A 20518-nucleotide genomic window follows, 5' to 3' on the forward strand; every position below is an offset into this window, starting at 1 on the left:
CGCCTCCTACCCACTGTGCAAGGGGGCCCGCCGCCAGGCCCCGCCCCCTCCCTTTCTTCTCCCCTCCCTTCGCGGCCCCCCGCGCGTTGCCATGGCAGCTAAATAAACAAACTCGGCGCACGTGGGGGCGGGGAAGAGGGAGGGGCGCGGGCGGGGCTCGGCGGGCTGTGACGCCAGCCCGGCAGCTGGCGGGCAGGAGCGGCGCTGACGCCGGCGGCGGTGGCGGCTGCGGCCCTGGCGCGGGGTATGGGACGCAGGTCCGGTCGTCGCGCGACCAAGACAGTTGGCGTCGCCACGGACCGCTCCCTAGGGTCGGAGCCCGCGGCGGAGAAAGCTGGTGGGGGGAAAGGGGGATGGTAACGCGGCCCCGCCCCCGCCCTGCTGCGCGCTCGCCGCGCAGCCTGCGCACTAGAGAGGAGCGCGATTATCCGCGTGACTCATCCAGCCTTGTCCCTCTCACACGCACGCAGGAGCCCGGCTCTAGTCCCCCGGCGCCACTGCTGGAGCTTGGCCTGGCCTCGCACGGTTGTTTGCGGACTTTTCTGCGGGATGGGGGTGGGAGAGTAGAGAGAAGGCGGGGGCCCGGCACGGCGCGGCGAGGACTGGGAGCCTGAGAAGGCCGGAGGGCTGTTCGCCTGGGAAGGGCGGAAAGAGGCCGGGATGGGAAATAGAACTACAAATTTGATATTTAAAGGAGCGAGGAAGGGAGTGAAAGGGCTCAGGATTCAGTTTGTGAGGCGAGGGAGGGAAGAGGGGCGCGAGGGGCAGGGACACCTTTCATCCAGGAATTTTAAAGCACTTTGTAAGTAAGGCGCTCTTCTTTCCAGTTTATGGATGAGAAAACTGAGAAAACATGAAGAGTTGAAATGGCGAGGCAAAGGTCAAACGGCAAGTCGCTCCCTTGGCTCTGGGTCCGAGCGGTCAAGCCCACCGAAAGGGACTTAGTTGGAAAGTGGCCCCATGTCAGGAAGTGGAGAGATGCAATGGGACCCCAGTTCCCGGAAAGGGCACACGGAGCTCGTGGCAGCCGTCCCTGCCTACCGGGAAAAGAAGAGGAAACGGCTATCGTTATTTCAGTCTTATAACTCTGCCTCCCCACCCCCACTCCCCCTTAGTTTGTGATCAGTAGTTTTCCAGCCGGGAAATGTTTTCGCTCTCATCTCTACAAACAGTGCCTTTTTTTTTTTTTTTTAAACGTGAGTGTAGTGTTCGGTATCGCTTTCTAAACGTAGGCTTGCGAGGTGTTTTATTTGGATTCAGGCACGCAGAGGGCTGCGCCCGCCCTTTCCACCAAGCCCACTCGTTAGTATATGCAGCCGGCAGCAGTCGGGTGTCAGCCCAAGAAATAAAAGGGAAGAGACGGACTGGGGAAAGGGTCGAAAACCCCGGCACTGGACAGAGTGTTCGCTCACCCTCGTTGAGATCCAGTTGTACTTTAAGTCGTCGTCACCTGTTTTGAGTCCTGCAATCCGGGTACCTATTAGGTTTCCTCGGAATATTTGTTATCCTTGATTTCTCCACCCCTTGCCAACCGCAGAAGCATTCTTGGAATGCATCGCGCCCCGATTGAATCCACTCGGCCCTCTCTGCCAACGCCAGGAATCCCTCTCGGTCCTGAGAGTTGGAAGCCCTTGAGGATGACTTCCGTCCTTCAGCCGGGTTTTCGCCAAAGGCTGTGAGCCCTTGCAGCTGAGGGGAGGGCAAGCTTTGGCAGGGAAACCTCGACCCTCCCTCCTGTGGCCTGGAGGGTTTCAACCCCACCCCAGAGGAGCAGGCCAGTTATTTTAACTCTGAAAATATTGCCCGTTTCAAAAGGAGGAACCAAGAAAGAAGGATATATGCTACCTCCTTCCCCTGGTCCCTTCATTTGTGATGGCAACAGTTTCTTGGACTTGAGGGTTGCAGGGGACCGCTATACACTTTTTCATCAAGGCCAAGGTTCCTAAACCCCATTGAACTTGGATGAGCCCTTGATTGGCAGCCATCACCCTCAGGATGTAAATATGTGAGGACTGGGAATTTCCGATTTAGGTAGCTAGTGCTGAAGATTTGTCTCCTTTTTTTTTTTTTTTTTTTTTTTTTTTTATCTAAGGCAGTAGCCCTTCCCCTTCAACAAAAGTCACCACCACAATGAAAAAAACAATAGTCCACTGATGAATCGGAAAACCACTATTATTATGTCATATAGTCAAGACGAGATTCTGAAGCTCAATTAAAAAGATGAACTTGTAGTTTCCAAACAGCCTCCTGGAGGAGGAAAGGCAGTGCCCTTTGTGGCAGGCAACTCTCTGGTTAATTCTTCTGGATTGCATCATAAGGGGAAATCTCTATATTTGCTCCAGATTTCTAAAAGAGGCAAGGAACTTCAAGTTCACAAATCATCTCCTTTCAAGGCAGGTGCCTGGTGTGACAACAGGATTATGACCCTCCCTCTTGTCTTCAGAACAGGTAGGTCCAGAAGAGTTAAATCCCTGCCCTATATAATTTATAAACATGAGGCTGAGTAAACGTTTGATGACTAAATTGCACTCTAACATAATAGTGGAAGACACCCTTTAAAGAAGAATTAAATACTTACTGGTAACTTTATTTTAGCAAACTGATATTACAAGTTTTGTGGTATGGAAGTTAATTATTAATGTCCTTGGAGTCATAAAATATTTTTTTTCCCAGTGTAAACTGCATTAGTCGGCAGAAGATGTGATGGAAACCATTAGCGCTAAGGGATTAATGTGGAGCCATGGAGGGGTGTGATGGGTTGAAGAGACTGCATAATTGTTTCAGGTGAAGGACTCTGCACCCAGAACTGGGCACGGGATCTGGGCATCTGGCAGTTGGCAGCACCCTGACCTGGTGTCTATGCATAAATGCCACAGGACTCAGGAAAAGCTGCTTTGTCAGAAGGTGAAAGCAAGAGATACTTTTAGGTATCCAAATTGGCTTTGAAATGAAATCCCTACGGATAAATAACAGAGAGAGTCTTGTCACTTTCTCGAGGTGGCAAAGCTTTTCTCACCCTCTGAGTAACTCCTGTGTCCTGGTAAACTCCAGCCTGTTTTCCATCTCAGTCTGGTGTAGAAGTTAAGTAAGTGGGGTTTAACACTAGATTTCTCTGGTTTGTGTTCTGTCTCTGCCGCTTTCTGGCTGGGCAAGTTCCTTGATTTCACTTTGCCTGTTTCTTCTATACAATGGAGATATTAATAGGATGAAGATTCTAAATGGGATCATCCAAGTAAAGTATTTAGTGCAGGAGTTGATATGTAATAGGTGTTAATATCACCAGTATTCTCCAGGGCACCTTCAGCTTCATGAGGACAGGAGCTACTACTCTGTTCACTGCTGTATCCCCCAGTTCTAGTACACTGCCTGCCTAGCACATGGTAGCACTCTATTAAGTGTTTGTTGAATGAATAAATAATGTGCTTTTCATTTCTCAATAGTACCTTAACAGGAAGTCTGTCTTTCTTTTCAGCTCTCAACTATGCTCGCTAATCACTTTTTGTCAACCTCAATCCACTCAGACTGGTATTATAATTTTCCCCAGAAAAATCTGTCACCTGGATTTCCCTCGACTCCTGCCTTATTTTCTTTGACCTGGGCATCCAGACGTCCACAGATTTCAACCATTTCCATTCTTGAATATCTCCACTATCTTTCCCTTACTATCAGGTTGGACTGCCTTGGTAAAGCCCTCTTCATTTATCATTTTTAATTACTGCTATAACCTCCAAACTGTTGTTCTCCTCCGCCGCCTCCCCCATAACCCCACTGGGATTTCCCTGCTAGATCTAATCCATTTTGTTCACAAATCACCACAGTTCCACGTCTGTCCAACCCCCGCCCCCACATCAACCCTGCAAGAGCTGCCCTTTGCCTGAAAGAGTGAGACCAAGCTCCTTAGTCTGATGTACCCAACTCTTCCCACTCTGGCCCTCCACAGGCGAATGGTGTCTTCTCTAGAGACTGACCACACCCTCCCTCAACTTTAACTGACTGTTCTCTCAAGTCTCTGAAGACACGGTGTGTATTTTCCTCATCTGTTTTCCTGCCTGAAATGCCTTTTCTCCCCTCAGGGCTCTTCATCAGCCTCAAACTCCAGAGCCCCTCTGAACTGTCCCTTGGTCTGTCAGTCCCTGTCTAGATCAGTCCTCTTTCCTCTGAACTCTAATAAAGCCACGTGGCCACTGCGCTATGCCATTTACCCAGTGGACTCCTGGTTACCTGTTTGTGGCTCCGGTTCCACGGGGGCATCTTTAGGACAAATGCCCAGTGAGTATTCACTGTAGCATGAAGGGAGCCAGTGAAACCGACTAGGTGAAATGATTCATCTGGGAGCCCTGCCCTTATCTTGTCAATATCGTCTCTGTTTCTGGCAGAGAGTTCACTGGCTTGGTACTCCGCTCTGCAGTCCCTTCTCTTCTTCCACCTACTTCTTTTCTTTGAAAAAATCGAATGAAGGAGGCAGAAGGTCAAGTCCTTCATAATTCTGTCCTCTCAAAGCACTCGGACGAAACGTGAGGGGACAGCCCAAGCCAAGGCATTGTAATCAGACAAACTGGAAAACACAAACAAAAATAACTGAAAGCCAAACCAAAACCAAACGGAGAAAATGTCCACTCTTCTGTAGCCAAATCCATTGCCTTTCAAAACCCAGACATTGGGTTTTGAAGTTTTTAGAGCAGAAAATGAATCACAGACATGTAAAAATCAATTCAGAAATTTAATTAAAATCTTTTTCATGAACCTTTAGGTCAAATCACTTAAGCTACTTTCTCACCGCCCAGATTTGAGGCCCAGTCCATTCTTAAAGCTGTTCAAAAAGAAATTCTGCACCTAATGGGATTGTCTTAACGACTTGAACTATTCTGACAGTGATATGTTAAATTCAGCTTTTCAGTGTCCTTAGCTTGTTCTGGGATGTTAAGAAGATACAAACAAAAATTTAAAAAAACTCTTTTTAGGTTTTTTATTTTTAAATGTCTAAGTTACAGAGTACTCTTAAGAGTAAGATACATTCTTGTCATATTTCTCTTACCTATTAAATTAGGGTCTAGCATCTTTATCTATGATGAGTGTTTTTAAGGCCACAGAAGAATCCTCTGATACTATATGCTTTTGAAAATAAACCTAGTATTTAAAGTAAACGAGCCAGCAAAGAAGGCAGATCAGCAGAGAAAGCTGTTGCTGGAATTTTCTCCTTAAACCTGGTTCACCGGATTTTCCTGGCCTGGTAAACTCTTTCTCTAGGGAGAATTAGCACTGAAAAGAGAAGTAAAACATGATTATACTCTCAAAGATTCTCTCTCCTTAATTTAAAAAACCTCGCTATACTGTATGTCAACTGTATCTCAAAAAAACTGGAGGGAAAAAAAGTCTCTGTCCTCAGACTCTTCAGCCAGTACAGTGTCGCCCTACTGAGGAAAACATGGTTGGTTCCCTGGTTTAAATCAGAATGGGTCGAACTTCTGCACCATGGAAAGTGTAGGGATTTTCAGGGTTTGAAAACCAGTGCTTCACACCCTGAGAAATGCAAACAAGAGACAAACAATTCTGTGTTTAATTTCCTTCTCAGTTTGTGCACCGGACAAAAGGAGAGGTTATTTTTGCCAATTTGACATCATGTACTCCGGGCCAAGGAAATGATTTAAAAACAATAATAACAATATATTTGATTATCCTGCGGCTGACTCTTTCTCACAAACGTTGTGTTTGTTAATCAGTTTTAATGTACTGGCTGGTGAGGAGAGTGCTGGGAGGATGGCCAGTGGTGTCAGTGTTTGAAAAAAAAGAAAGGTCAAAATAAATTTCTGGCAGCACTCAAATATTTCATACTGGGCCTGATGCATTTTTCCAACTCGCTAACTCAAATCGAGGCATGTGGTCTTATGTCAAGGGATGATCCGGAGCTTCTTGAAAGAGAAGCCCTAGAACAGAGGAATTCCCAGCATCATAATAGAGATTCAAGAAGGTAATCTGTTCAGGGACTACATCTGTCTATGTTGTCAGTTACTAATTAATTTTTCTGATTGCCACACTTACCCAGCAAAGCTCTTAGAGATAAGTGTTTATAGGAGACAGTGAACTGGTTGAATTTCAATGTCCTGGGTTTCATTCAGCAAACTCAGTTTTCCATTTAAACAGAAACTTGGAAGGGGGAGGTTCAATCCCCAGTACCTCCATTAAAATAAATAAATAAACCTAATTACCGCCCCCACCCCAATAAACAAATAAATAAACAGAAACTTGGGCCCTTTTAAAGATCAGACAGTATCTTTGGGTTGTGAGAGGGCAGATTAAAGTGTCATTATCTGATTTTGATTCTTTGCCTCTCCTGCTATATGTAACTCAGTGAAAGGAGGGGTCCTGGCAGAATTCATTGGGTTATGGAGATGAAGGAATGGCCTGGGGTGGAAGTGCAGCCACGCTGGGGGAGATGGCTGGGACTGCCCCCCGAGAATTTGGATTCCAGGCCCTGTGCTGCCTCGTACTAGGCGGATGCACTTAGGCATCTCGTCTAGCTGCCCTCTACTTTCCTCGTCTGTAAAATGGGGCTCTGAGTGTACCTGCCTCACAGAGCTGTTGTGAGCACTGAGCTATTGGGTGTGAAGACGCCATTAATGTTAGCTTCTCCCCTCTAGCGATGAAACCTGACATAGTTATCTCTGTTTGATAAACTTGAAATCGGTTCTGCAGTGCCTAGTGTTGGGAGATGATGCAATATCTTGGTGTGATGACCAAAATACTTTCTCCCAGAATTTCCTTGCCGCTTCCAGCAGATATCCCAGCATCACTGCAGAGGCAACAACTAAGCAGCAAGTTAGCCTAAAACCTCACAAAGACACTGTTTTAAATAGGTCCAGATATACATTAACTTGGGAATCACACTTCTTGGGTTCATGCCATGACTTGCAAAGGCCTTTTTCGGCTGTGTCAGTGACCTTGACCCTTCATAAGCCAGTCAAAAGTTAGGTTGGAGAGAGGAGAGTTTCAAAGTCAAATTCACCATTGAAGGATTATATCTACTGGTTAACAATCTTGGCAAAGTTCTAATCTTGTCTTTCCTGGGAGAGAACTGGAAGGATCTGCCGTGTTCTCCCTCCAGGAATCAGAGGGAGCAGGAACATTCAAATGAATAATTAACATCACAACTTTCAGACACTGTACCGCATACCGCGCTGAGCAGTTTCTGTGTAGTAAGTCATTTCTCCTCCGAAGTTGGCACTGCCATTGGTGCACTAGAATGCAGGCTTCAAGAGCCAAGGACCCTGCCTGACTTACTCTTATTCTAGAACACAATGCAGTTTGCTGGCACATAGTAGGTGCTCAGTACATTTGTTTAACAAGTGAACCCCGTTTTACAGTTTTAAAAACTACCGAGTAGAGGTGCTAGGTGACCAGTCCAGGGTCGTCACTTAGCATCACTCCTGTCGCATCACTTCTCCTCGTGTAGCCTGCCCTTCAGTCATCCCTGTTTGCCCCTTTTCCTAGCTATGTCAGGCTTCCATGTGTCCAGAGTTCTTGGTTCAAGTTCTCCAGCGAATAAAGCTCTAACCTTCTGCCCAAGTTGGGGGGAAAAGCAGTCACCCTGCTGCTTCTGGTGGGAGGGGAATTTAGGGCCTGACGGCTTGGATGGATGGATAGATGAATGGGTAGATGGGTGGATGGATGGATGGATTTTCCAATGGCTACTTATATAGGCTTTTGATTAATAATCCTGTTTCCATCCCCACGTGCACCTTAACTTTTTGAGTAATTGATATCTCCACTTCCTGAGCCTTCCAAGGGTCCTGTTCCTTGAAATTGATCTGCTTAGTTTTCCCCTTCCTCTGATCTAAGTTTGTGGCTGTTTGTCCATCTGTTTCCCGGTTCTCACTCTCCTTGTTCTAATTGTTTACTTAAAAAATCAATAAATGTATGTTTCAAGAAAAAAAAATAAATCCACACCCTACCCATCCAGATATGACTATGATTAGCAGTCTGGTGCACAAATTTTCAGGATTTTTATGCATATATAAAAATATTACAATTTATTTTTAAAACACCAATTATCCTTCGCACACAGCTCCTATCAGTTTGCTTTTATCTTCACTCAGCAATGTCCCACAGTCACCCAGGGATGTTGATGCATAGATAACACATTTTAAAACACATCATAATCTTTCCTAATAGTGGTATTCAATCAGTCCCATTTTGATGGCCATTTAGATTGTTTCCAGTTTTTCACTATTCCAGAATTTTCATGTGTACCCTTAGACACAGTCACTTATTTCCTTAGGCTCAATTTATAGAAATTGTTTTACTATGTTAACATTATCAACCATTTTCAAATTGTTCCTCCAAAAATTTACATTCCCATCAGCATTTGCATTCCCATCAGCAAGGTATGAAGGTTATTACATGCTGCCCAGCATAGAGTATCAGCGTCTTACTCTTTTAAACCCTGGCACTTCCATATATTAGCTTTGGAGCTAGTCAACCTGGTAAGGCAGTTGGCTTGGACTGCCTCCAGCCTCTGAGGGCTTGGAAATTGGATAATATTAGAATGTAATCAGGGGCTTCCACTTTGCACATATGGAATCAGAGGACTAGGGAACAGAGGTGACTTGCCCATGTCACACACTGGCAGAGTTGGGACCATGGAACACACGTCCTGGCTCCCAGCCAAGTCCCAGCCCCCTTCCCCTGCTTCAAACCACACTGCCGGGAGCCCCTATAACTTGCCCCTACCCCAAACCCCTTTCCCTCCTGCAGCCGGAAGCATGGATCTCAGGGGAGGATGAGAACCTACATTTTTGGTGCATCTTCTAGGTGCATCTTCTAAGTTCCTCGATCTGCCCCAGACGCTTTGCACATGTTGTGCCTTCAATAATCCTGTGAGTAGGTATTATTCACTCCATGATACAGAGGAACAAATGAATGAACTGGAGATGCTGTTCATCAAGTCAGTAATCTGTGCCCAGTCCGGAGGAGCTTTAGCACCAAAGACCAGAATAGATCTATCTTAGAATGAATATGGAGGGAGAGTGGTATCTGCCCCGCATGGATAAGGGAGATGTTGTCTGGGATGGCTGCAGACATTCTGATACCTCCTCACCTCACATGTGCTAATTCAGGCGTAAGAGTCAAACCCAGCAGCACAAGTATTTCTCAAGGCATCGTCTAGCCGTCTCAAGATTTTGTGTTGCTCGGGGTTGAGCACTCGTCGGACCCAGTGCTTGCTGGCGGGGCCCCTGTTCTGGAATGACTGAGTTGTCCAGCACGGCCAGTGTGTAAATGTCAAGTAAACACCAAATTGAAGAGCAATCTAGCTATTGTGCTGGGGCTGTTTGCTTTAGATATAATAGTGGGCAGGAAAGGAGAGGGAGAGGGAAAAATATATGTCACTTCGTAAGGCAAATCGTGAATGTCGTGAGCCCTCCCCTGGCCAGCTGGAAGGTCACAGAGACCAAAGTCAAATAAATAAAGAGCTTGCACCCCTTGTTGCAAAAATAAGCATGCCCATTTGCTTGAAAAAGAAAAAGTTTCGGATGAGAGAACATTTTCCAGTCAATCACACTGCAGCAAAGTCACCCTGTTGAATTTGTGACTCACAGGCTCTCTGTGTCAATAGACGGAGAGTGAGCCCAGTGTTATGACTTCACTGGGAGATGAAGCAGAAGTTGGGATGAGGCAGAGCCGGCTTTAAAACCAAGCTCTAAGCTCCGACAACAAATAGTGGAGGAAAGTCTGACTACTCACAGGCTAGGTAATTGCATTTGTTGTTTCCTTTTCTTTATTTCTTGCTTGTCTCCTAGGAAAGAACCGATTTAAAATTTGCCTTCTTTTACCCTTTCCTTGCATCTGCGTTGATGGAGGACATCATTGTGAGGGCTACTGACGGAGCATCTCGGGTGCTTGATGCTTGACACACATCATCTCCTGTCCCCGGGGCAATTCTATTAGGTAGTTGGTGATTGGTGTTAGCTACAGATGAGAATATTGAGGGTAGGCACCTTTGTAAGCTTTTAACAAGGTTCTTTCTGGCTTCAGTTACAGATTCTGTGCAGTATTCAGACAGCCTTCCATTTTGCTGTCCTACTGTGACATTGGGGTTGTTCCGATAAGTAAAAAGTGGTTCCCACATGAAAAAATGCTCAGTATCACTAATTATCAGAGAAATGCAAATCAAAACTACAATGGGGTATCACCTCACACCAGTCAGAATGGCCATCATTCAAAAGTCCACAAACAATAAATGCTGGAGAGGGTGTGGAGAAAAGGGAACCCTCCTACACTGCTGGTGGGAATGTAGTTAGGTGCAGCCACTGTGGAAAACAGTATGGAGATTCCTTAAAAAACTAAAAATAGATTACCCTATGATCCCGCAATTCCACTCCTGGGCATATATCTGGAGGAAACTCTAACTTGAAAAGATACATGCACCCCAGTGTTCATAGCAGCACTATTTACAATAGCCAGGTCACAGAAGCAACCTAAATGTCCATCGACAGATGACTGGATAAGGAAATACACACACACACACACACACACACACACACACACACTCACACACTCACACACTCACTGGAATAATACTTAGCCATAAAAAAGAATAAAATAATGCCATTTGCAGCAACATGGATGGACCTGGAGATCATCATTCTAAGCCAGAAAGAGAAAGAAAGATACCATAGGTGATCACTTATATGTGGAATCTAAAAAAAAAAAAGACACAAATGAACTTATTTACAAAACAAAAACAGACTCACAGACATAGAAAACAAAGTTATGGTTATGGGGGGGTAGGAAGGGATAAATTGGGAGTTCGAGATTTGCAGATATATAAAATAAACAACAAGTTTCTACTGGATAGCACAGGGAGCTATATTCAATATCTTGTAGTAACCTATAATGAAAAAGAATACGAAAACAAATATATGTATGTATATGTATGACTGAAACATTATGACACCAGAAATTGACACAACATTGTAAACTGACTATACTTCAGTAAATAAATAAATAAAAAGTGGTTCCTGCCTTCAAGGAGCTCCAGGACCAGCCAACATACTGTTGTCTGGTACTCAAGACCACTGGGACCTGATTAGTTGAGGTTGCCTGAAACTAGGAAATATTTAAGAAACAATGGTACCAAGAGGCTCACTGCTTGCTCTCCAGGGTGACATCATCTGGGGACATCTCAGGAATGCCCACAGGATAGAAAAACCAATGCTATCAGGACTGCAGGTGAGTTAAAACTTAGCGCTAAAACGGTTGATCTGAAAGCAAAGCTTGCAGCCAATCAGCTTTGTTTGGCGCGTTGGCCGCAGGCCGGCAGGGGCTTGTTGTTTGCAGTCCCGGAACAGGATGGGCAGAGATGTGAGCCCTGACCGAGAGGCTGGAAGGTCTGGCGTCTCAGTCCGCGCCTGGCTCCGCACATGCATGAGCAGAGGTCAGGGGCTGGCTCTGTCTGCGCATCGGGCTCTTCAGCTGTGACATGAAGGAGGGAGGAGAGCAAGTCCCTGGTGGCCCCTAAGTATCAGGATTAATGTGGATGGCTGGGTCCATTCTTGGCTTGTCTGGATGACCTCAGCCTAGATATTCTCACGTAAGAAAGGGGAAAAAAAAAAAAAAAAAAAAAACCCAACAAATCTGCTAGCTCTCAAGGCTGAGATGTTTCTTCTTCTGAACTCTCCCTGCAACTTTGCCGAAAACTGAGCTGGTAAAGTAACTTTGATCCTTTTTTTAAAAAAATCTGTTGTCTGGCTCGACAAAAGCAGTTCGTAGAGTGGCTTTGTCTTCGTTTTAATAGAACATTGATCCTTTCTTCTTCTTTCTTTCTGTGGGCGGTGTCCTCCCAGTTCTGAGAAGCTGTCAGTGTAGATAATATATTCCCTGCTTGCCCAAGTCCTCTTCCACTCCTTACAGGTTTTCTCCTTGAGGGCTGGGAGAATTCTTGAAAGGACATGGTCAATACTCATTAGCTGGGGTATACTTTTAACACATTTATTTTGGCTCCGTGTTGTTTGTCAAGCCCTCATCGAGCCCCGTGAGTGAGAGCACACTCCGTTTGCTATTTCGAATTTCTCCCCTTCTCGTTGGCAAGCATCGTGTTTCTGCTGTAATCTGCCTGGAAAACAAACAGGAGAGTTTACTCTGGTCCCTGTGTCAACCATCTGCCTACTCAGTGATCAATACAGCAGTGTAGGTGCTAGAAGCCCGTGTGTGTGTAGGGAAAGAAGTTCATTCATTCGTTCATACGACATATTTAGGGGGTAAGTACCAGCTTTATGTGTCTCGCTCAATACTGGGCATTGATGCAAAGGCCAACAGTGAACAAAGAAAGATGTGACCCTCCCTACAGGGAGCTTGCAGTCTACTCCCGGGAGAAAGACTGTAATGAAATAATCACCAAAAAATAGTAGAAAACTGCTAACTAACACTTATTTGAGGAAAGCTTATTTTATGAGAGCTGGCCTCATCAGGATGCACAAGAAGTGCAGTGGGGAGAGGAAAGTCAAGTTCTCCTTGTGGCCTCTGGTCCCCGATAAATGGTTAAGACAAGTATGTATGCCTTTAAATTTCTAAACATAGCACGGTCTCAATGGTATTTTTAAGTTACTTAATTTTTTAGTTATTTCATACTCTAGGCTAGGGACTCAGGGCACAGAGACAAACGACATTGTCTCTGTGGAATCTAAAACACAAAACAAAAAGACTCACAGATATAGAGAACACGGAGAAGGGTGTTGGGGGAAATAAGTGAAGGGAATTAAGAGGGACAAACGTCCAGTTATAAAATAAATAAGCCACGGGGATGCAATATACAGCATAAGGAATATGGTCAATAATGCTGTAATAGCTTTGTACGGGGACAGATGGTTACTAGACTTACCCTGCTGATCATTTCATAATGTGTGCAAATATCGAATCACTATGTAGCACGCCTGAAACCGACCTGGAACAGACACAATGCTGCACGTCCACTATATTTCAATAAAGAAAAAAAATTTCAAAAAACCCGAGACCTTGCCTGGGACCACCCCTGCAAGAAGTTGTAATACAGGGTGCCATGTATCATAATAGCAAGCTGGGTACACAAGGTTGCACAAGCCCAGAGGAGCGAGAGATTGATTCTGCCGGAGGTTGGCCTGGCAGGGCGGGCAGAGGAGGGGTGTCCCGGCAGAACACGGCCTAGAGGTGGAAGGGTGCAGGGTGTGTAGGTGGACTGCTGTGAAATCCAGGGGGGCCAGTGTAGAGTGTGTACATGGGATTGGAAATCTTTGGAAAAATCATTTGGGGACAAAAATTGAGGGGCCCAGTGTCATGATTTTCCTGAAATCAAACAGTCACCTAAGACCCAGAGGTTCAAGTTGTGTTTTCCACCTTTGTAGTGATAGTAGAACTATGTGAAAACCTTTTTTGGCATAGATACATTCCAGTAGTCACGGTAGGATCAATATTTCTGTTTATATCCATTTATTTTTATTTTTATTTACTTTTTCAGGTTTTAAAAAAATAAATTTTCAACTGATATTATTTCTTTAAAAAATGTTTTTCTTTATTCCTTTGATAACTATGTAAGTTTACAAAGCTAAAGATCTAATCTGTTCTTAGAAACGATAATTGGTACATATATGAAAACTTTAAAAATGTGCAGTGCACTGTTTATATGTATTTACCTGCAATATAATGTGTATGTGCAGTCCACCTGTAATAATTCTACATAATAAAACTGGAAAAAATTAAATAAATAAGTAAACCTAAGGAAAAAAATTTTGGTGGGGGTAGGTAATTTGGTTGATCGGTTGGTTGGTTGGCTTATTCATTCAATTATGTATTTATTTGTTTGTTTATTTATTTATTTGTTTGTTTAATGGAGGTACTAGGGATTGAGCCCAGGACCTCGTGGATTCTAGGCACGCACTCTACCACTGAGCTATACCCTCCCCTCTAAATCCACTCATTTTAAAAAACATTTTAAAATTTTAAAATATACTTAATAACAATATTGTAATATCACAATTTGGATGGGCTAGCTCAAGGTTTTATAACACGCGTATAATAAATGCATGATGGTTAAAATAATAAATGCTTCTCCAGATGTCATGTAAAATCGTCTTGAGGGCCCATTGGGGCTGATTGTATTATTCCATTTTGATGAAAATCATTCTACCACGACTCTAGGGCAATTGAGATGTTAAAAACCAAAAGTCTGTTTATTTTTTCTATCGCTCATATGTTACATATAAGTGATTGAGCAGAATCTTGTTTAAACTGCTGATTCCTGTGACCAGCAGGTAAGGGCCACTGCCTCCTTTGGAAGAAACCTACGGGCTTGGATTCTCTTTTCCATCTTACTTTTTCCCATTTCTATGATTCTAAGAAGTATGTATTATGCAGCTAATGACAATTGCCCAGGTACCTCCTCTTGTCTTCCCTGGGTCAGTTGCCTGTTTAAAACATACGGTGTTTTGGGTTTTTTTCCTGCCCATAAGCACTTCTAAGTAAAAGGAAGGCAGTTTACAGTATTAAGCATCTTGCCTCTGAATTAATCCTCAAAGCAACCCTGAAACAGTGGTTAAAGCCTTATTTTACAGATGAAGAGACTGGGGTTCAGATGGATCTGAGTAACTGTCCGTCTCAGGGCCGTGTGGCCAGCCAGAGCTAGGCTCTGAACCCAGGATGGTCTAGAGATACGGAGCCTGGAGCCCTTCTCTCTGGTTTCTAAATTCACTTGGAAGGCCTTTGTTTCTTACCCACTTAATAGATATTTGCCGAGTGCCAGGTATGTACAGAGCGCCCTGCTAATATGAAGGGGGATTCAGAGACTATGAATGACATATGCTGTGTTCCGGGGTGGGGGCAGGGGGGTCAGAATTACAAACGATTATATTTTTAACAATTACATTTGATTAACTCTAAGTTAAAAAATTGACTTTGTATTATTTACCACATGGAAAAGATTCAATATTTCATGAAAACCCTAAGATTAAAGATTAAAAGCAAAACCTTTTCCTAAATACTGGATCTGTTCTGCAGATGAAATCGTCATAGTTGTTTATTATTTTTCCTTTTCCCTTTACTGGGCCACTCTACAGACTTTGAAGTGACTCACGGAGAACGATACGTTTTCTTTTCCTTTGTACGTTAGTAATATAGAAATAGAAAACCAAGTCCACAAAAAAAAAAAAAAAAAAAAAGGAAGCCAGCATGCAATAGAGTTGCTAAGACTGAACATCAGATCTGCGTCTCGGCTTCCTGGCAACCAAGAACAAAAAGGGAACAGGCTGGATTCCACAGCTCTCATTATCACAGAGGAAGAAGCCCATTGTTATTTTGAGTCCTCAAGCCTCAAGCTCACTTCGCACCTGGAATCCCGCAGAGGCACATCGATAGACACAATAATTAATGTTTTTGGCAACAGCAGGACCGCAGATGCCCGTTTTTGTCTGCCATTTCTTGGGAAGGCCTTTAATTATGGTTAAGGGCTTCACATGGATGCGGACGTCAGTGAGGGCTTGACTCACCTGGTTTAACATTTGACTGTAACACAAGCAGAACGGAGTTGAGGGCTAGTTAGGGATCCAGGTGAAGGACCGCGGAAGCTCAGAGGACCGTGCAATTCTTTGCAAGTTGGCTGATGGAGAAAGCCTCCACCAAGGGGACGATCTTTGCACTGGGCTTGGGGAGCGGGAGTCAGTGGGCAGAGGAAGGGGTCAAAGGGAAGAGCCTTCCATGTTTAGGGAGCAAGTGTAAAGGCACAGACAGATGAAACCGCTTGGCCTGTTTGGAGCATGTCAAACCGTGGGAGGTGGAGAGACAGAGATTCTAAGAAGACTTCCATTAAACAGGCTGGATTTGCTGCTTGGACTTTTTCTCGCTCTTCCGACACAACTTTCTGTTGAGTTAGGCAAAAATGAATGAGAATCAGATGGACCACATTTCTCTCGAATACACTCGGGCTTAAAAAATGAAGGGGGAAGAGAACTTGACAGAATGCGTCTTGGGTTTTGCCAAACCCGAAGTATTTGAAGCATCACACAAGACACATCTCGAACCCAAACACATGCCTGGACTCTCCCACTCCTAATTGCAGCTGCAGCCGGTTAGTGAGATGAATTGTGTACAAGAGAATGAGGTCTGATGGAGGAGCCTCGTGAAGGAGGATGACTGATGTAGGGCATGGACTAGTCTGCCCTTGAGAATCTGCAGTCTCGCTGCCCTCGTGGACAAAGAGAGGGGCCAACACGGAGTCTCCAAGCAAGCTATTGATCCTGCCCCACTGCAGAACAATGAAAAGCCGTATTACTTAACTTTATTGTATCTCGTGTGGAAAGAATTCAGCATCTCTTGTTTTCCTCCCTCTCTGTCTCTCAGTTTTACATTTCAGAGGGTAAAAATGGAAAGAAATATGTTTTGCATTAGTCTGTCTTCACACGAGTGGAGACCAAATGAGAGTAGGTGGAACTAGAGGAACGAGATCATGAACATCTATTTATTATGTTTCAAAACTCCTGCCTTGAGGGTCATGGACATTTGAAAAGCAGAAGGAATCAATTAGGAAGGGGGTTAACTGGATTGTTCGTGGTCCACGGTTGGTCAGTTGTAGGTTTGAGACTCCAGGCTACACCTCTTGTTTTCATAGCCCACACATTTTTTTCTCAGGCTCGGATCTGAGGATAAAAGTGAATTCTCACATATCTTCCTCCGTCTCTCCCTTCCCTCCTTCCTCCTTTCCTCTCTCCCTCCCTCCCTTCTCCCCTCCCTCCATCCCTCTCTTCTTGCCTTCCTTTCTTTCTTCAAAACAGACTTTTCTGAGAGCTCAGTGGAGGCAGTGGGACCCAGAGAGAGTTAAGGATCTACTCAACCTCAGTCGGGAAAGCCTGCCATGTAATTCCGTTTAATTGACAGGGTTTAGAAATCAAAAAAGAAGCAGCGACCAGAATGGGGCGCAACAGGGGTGGGAATAGGAGACGTGAGGGGGGAGGTTCACAGAAGAAGAAGCATTGGAATGGTTATTAGAGCCTGGAGATAGTTTGCTGGATGGACCTGGAGGAATTGGGGGCAAGGCTGGAGAAGCAAAATGGGAGTGGTTCGATGGATCAGCTGTCAGGCTCTGTGATACTGAGGGTCAGTGCGGCTGGGGCTGGATCTGCCAAGGGGATGGGGTTGTGTTGGCAGCGGTTGGAGGAGGAGTGGGCAGGGGTCCGATCCCAAAGGGTCTTGTACAGTGAGAAGCAGGGTGGTGGGCTTAATGGTGTGGTCATGCCCACAGCTGCTCCGAGTCTCACCATCTGAAATTCTTAGAGAGGAGGCTGGCTTCTGTTTACATATTTGTGTGTGTGCGCACACTTGTGAGTATTTTTAAGATCTTTAATACAACCCAAATGGCACACTTGTTGAGCTGCACACGTCTGATTGGTGCATTTTTCTGTGTGTAGGCTACACTTCCATAACAAAGGGGAAAAAGACATTCTGGGCAGAATCCTTAGCCATCTTTTTAAACTACAAGATCTCAGCTCATTAAAACAAAGATGATGGTAAAGTAACTGAAATCCATAGAATTATCTTTCTTGTCCCAGGACTCGGAGAGTGTGAGCCAAAGCAAACCTTGGGGGAAACCTGTGGGACTAGGAGGCAAATCTGCTTACCCAGGCTCTCTACTTGGATGTTCTAGAGCTCCTCCAGTGTCCCCAGTATCTTCCTCTCAAACTTGCTTGTTCCTCAGTTCTGATCTTGGTAACACTGTCACCTCTGGGTCCCCTTGTCTGCATCGTCCCCCTGACTCCCAGTCCCAAGTATTTCTTTTCTTTCTTTCTTCTTTTTTTTTTTTAATTGAAATTTAGTTGACTTACAACATTATATTAGTTACAATACTGCATATTATGTGATACATAATATTATAATAGCACATTAGGTGTATAACATAGTAATTTGATATTTTTATTGATGACACTCCATACAAAGTTATTATGAAGCATTGACTATATTTCTGTAATATGTCATTTTCTCTCCAGCCCTAGGTTTGCTGATCTAGTTTTGGCCCCATTTCTCTCTCTCCACTCTTCCACTTAAAAAAAAAAAAGCCCAAAACTTAATATTCAATTTATTCTACCAGTTTATATTTTGCTGTATCATCACTTAGCTGAATTATTGCAAGAGCTCCCAAAGTGGCCTCCGTGCCTCGACTTTTAGCCCTTGGAGACCATTTCCCACACTGCTGCCGGAAGATTGTTTAGTGTGAAAATGACCTGCTGCACATCCTTCACTCTCCTACACAGCAGTGCTCAACCCTCACGAGACTGTCCGTTACTTGTGCTCCTATGAGCCCCATCTCTTGCTGCTTCCAGCCTCCGATTTTACACCTGCCACAATGACAGCCTGTGGCTGCTTTTTGTTGCTCGCTCACTTGCTTTTACTTTCTTTTGTTTTTGCCTCTGTGCCTTTGCTTATGCTGTTCCCTCCACAGGAGATGCCCTTCCCACCCATCACTTATTGCCCCAAGAAGGACTCTTCCCAGAAGGGTTCCTTCGGAATCAGCTTTTCATTCCCAGCACCTGGCATGAAGACTGGCACATTGTAGACGTGCAGTAAGTATTTTCTGGATGAGAGCATTCTTGACTCACAATTCAGGCCACGGGGCCCACACACTCATTCACTCACTCACTCATTCATCTCCTGGTCTCATGTCACCTTCACAGAGAGCCCACAGGCAGGGTGCCATTCATATGATGCACATGGGTACAGTCCAATTGCTTTTACAATATTCTATCCGTGCTGTCAATACATAGCAACTGTCCTGAGTGTCCTTCACTACACTGTCCCCTGGTCCACCCTAGGATCCAGCAACTGACGGGTTAACTCCAGGCACTGTGGGCAACCCCCGCCTCCCAGGAATCCACAGCAGTTCCCCTGCCAGAGGGGTGGATTGTTAGATGCATGGTGAACTCTCACCCCTGCCCACAGGGGAGGTCTCATGAGCCCCATTTTACATACACAGGCCTGGGATGGCCCCACCAGTGCACCCAAGGATCTTCCCAGGACACAGTCAAGCCCCCTCCTCCTGCCCCTCCTATTCTGTGTGACGTCAAGTTTCTGGGCTGGCCAAACCCACTTGAGTTTGGACAGACTCCTCTGTGCACAGAGCGAGGCTCAGGGTAGCCAAGGGTCAGAGGCTTGGGGATAGCCTCCCGAATTTCTCTAAGCTTAAAATACAACACCAAGCAACGGGGGCCTTTCTCTTCCCCCCTCACACAAATTCTGTGTGTGCGTGTGTGTTGCAAATTCAAGATCAGCCAAATTAAATTCAGTTTGACTCATTCAAACAAATTACACTCACATGGAGACACAGTGGGGCATTTCTGGCCTGAATGTGTTACTACTTTCCTTAAGTTCTAACTTCCTGTTTCCCCGTCTCTCACCATCCAAAAAACTTGAGTCCCTTTGCCTCCACCACTGAGGGAGAGTGAGGATGCTGGAGATAGCGCAGAGCCCGGCGTTCATTGCTGTTCCTGGACATGGGGTCCAAAAGTCTACACATAAATAAAAACATACTTCTAAGAACTAAGGTTTTGTGCTCTGAAGTTCATGGTCTCAGCCTGACTCTGCTCAACTTCTGGGGATTTGAAGGACTTCATGTCCATCTCCTCTCTGCCCAACAACACCTCATTCGCGGTCCTCTCATCCTCCAGAAACCAAGACCTCCTCCGAAGCCCCAGTGCTGTTCCCCGGCCGCCAGCTCCTCCCCGAGTGACTTCCTACAGCACAGCCTTGGTGCCTGCCTGTCCTTCCGGAAGCCTTGGACACATGTGAGAGGTCCAGGGCAATACAGAAACGGCCACTCTCGCTTTAGATTGGCCCAGGGCACATCACAAAGCAATAGCAAGCCTACAAACGTTGATGGACCATATGGACCAGACACCATATACTGGGTGCCAGACACTAGTCTAAGAGAAGGGATGATCTGTATTTCCTTGAATTTAGTACGCTTTTTTCCCCCTCATTTTTTAACATCTTTAGAACTGGGATAGGTGTTACAATCAATGGCTGTTACAAGGCTAGTCACGATGGAAGTATTCATGCCTCACCCAACTGATTTCATAGATGAATGTATGTAACATGCATGAAAGCAATAAATGGTATTAAAACTATTTCTAAGTAAGTTCAGAAGGATTCTTTCACTAAGCATCAAATAGAAATTCCAAGTAATAAGAAGGCAAGGTGTCCCAATGTAATTGACACCATTTTTCTTTCTTTTTTTAAATTAATTTTTAAGCAGTATTTTTAATTTAATTTTGTTTTTTTAAATGGAGGTACTGGGGATGGAACACAGGGCCTCATGCATGCTAAGCATGCACTCTACCACTGAGCTATTACCCTTCCCACGCCCTATTTTTTCTTTCTTAATGGTAGATAAAATAATGGTGCATCTACAGATGTGTTGGCAGACAGCATTTGATGAAACATGGCATAGGAGAAGATGATCTCTCTTTGTCCTCAAGGGGCTTATGCTTTAGGTGGGACTTGGAAAAAAAAA

At 44.8% G+C, this 20518-nt stretch overlaps 1 long non-coding RNA gene across 3 annotated transcripts; it reads left to right on the forward strand.

The window, feature by feature from the left end:
* Positions 1–64: 64 nt before the first annotated feature.
* LOC116663216 lies at positions 65–20199 on the forward strand. Of its 3 annotated transcripts, XR_004319391.1 has the most exons (4): positions 65–2448; positions 11158–11226; positions 18452–18572; positions 19674–20199. It is a non-coding gene; the product is annotated as an uncharacterized LOC116663216 (long non-coding RNA). The 3 variants fall into 3 exon arrangements; XR_004319389.1 differs by having other exon boundaries at positions 18452–20199; XR_004319390.1 differs by lacking the exon at positions 18452–18572.
* The last annotated feature ends 319 nt before the right edge of the window (positions 20200–20518 follow it).

The sequence above is a fragment of the Camelus ferus genome, chromosome 4 (genome assembly GCF_009834535.1).
Source record: "Camelus ferus isolate YT-003-E chromosome 4, BCGSAC_Cfer_1.0, whole genome shotgun sequence".
Classification (NCBI taxonomy): domain Eukaryota; kingdom Metazoa; phylum Chordata; class Mammalia; order Artiodactyla; family Camelidae; genus Camelus; species Camelus ferus.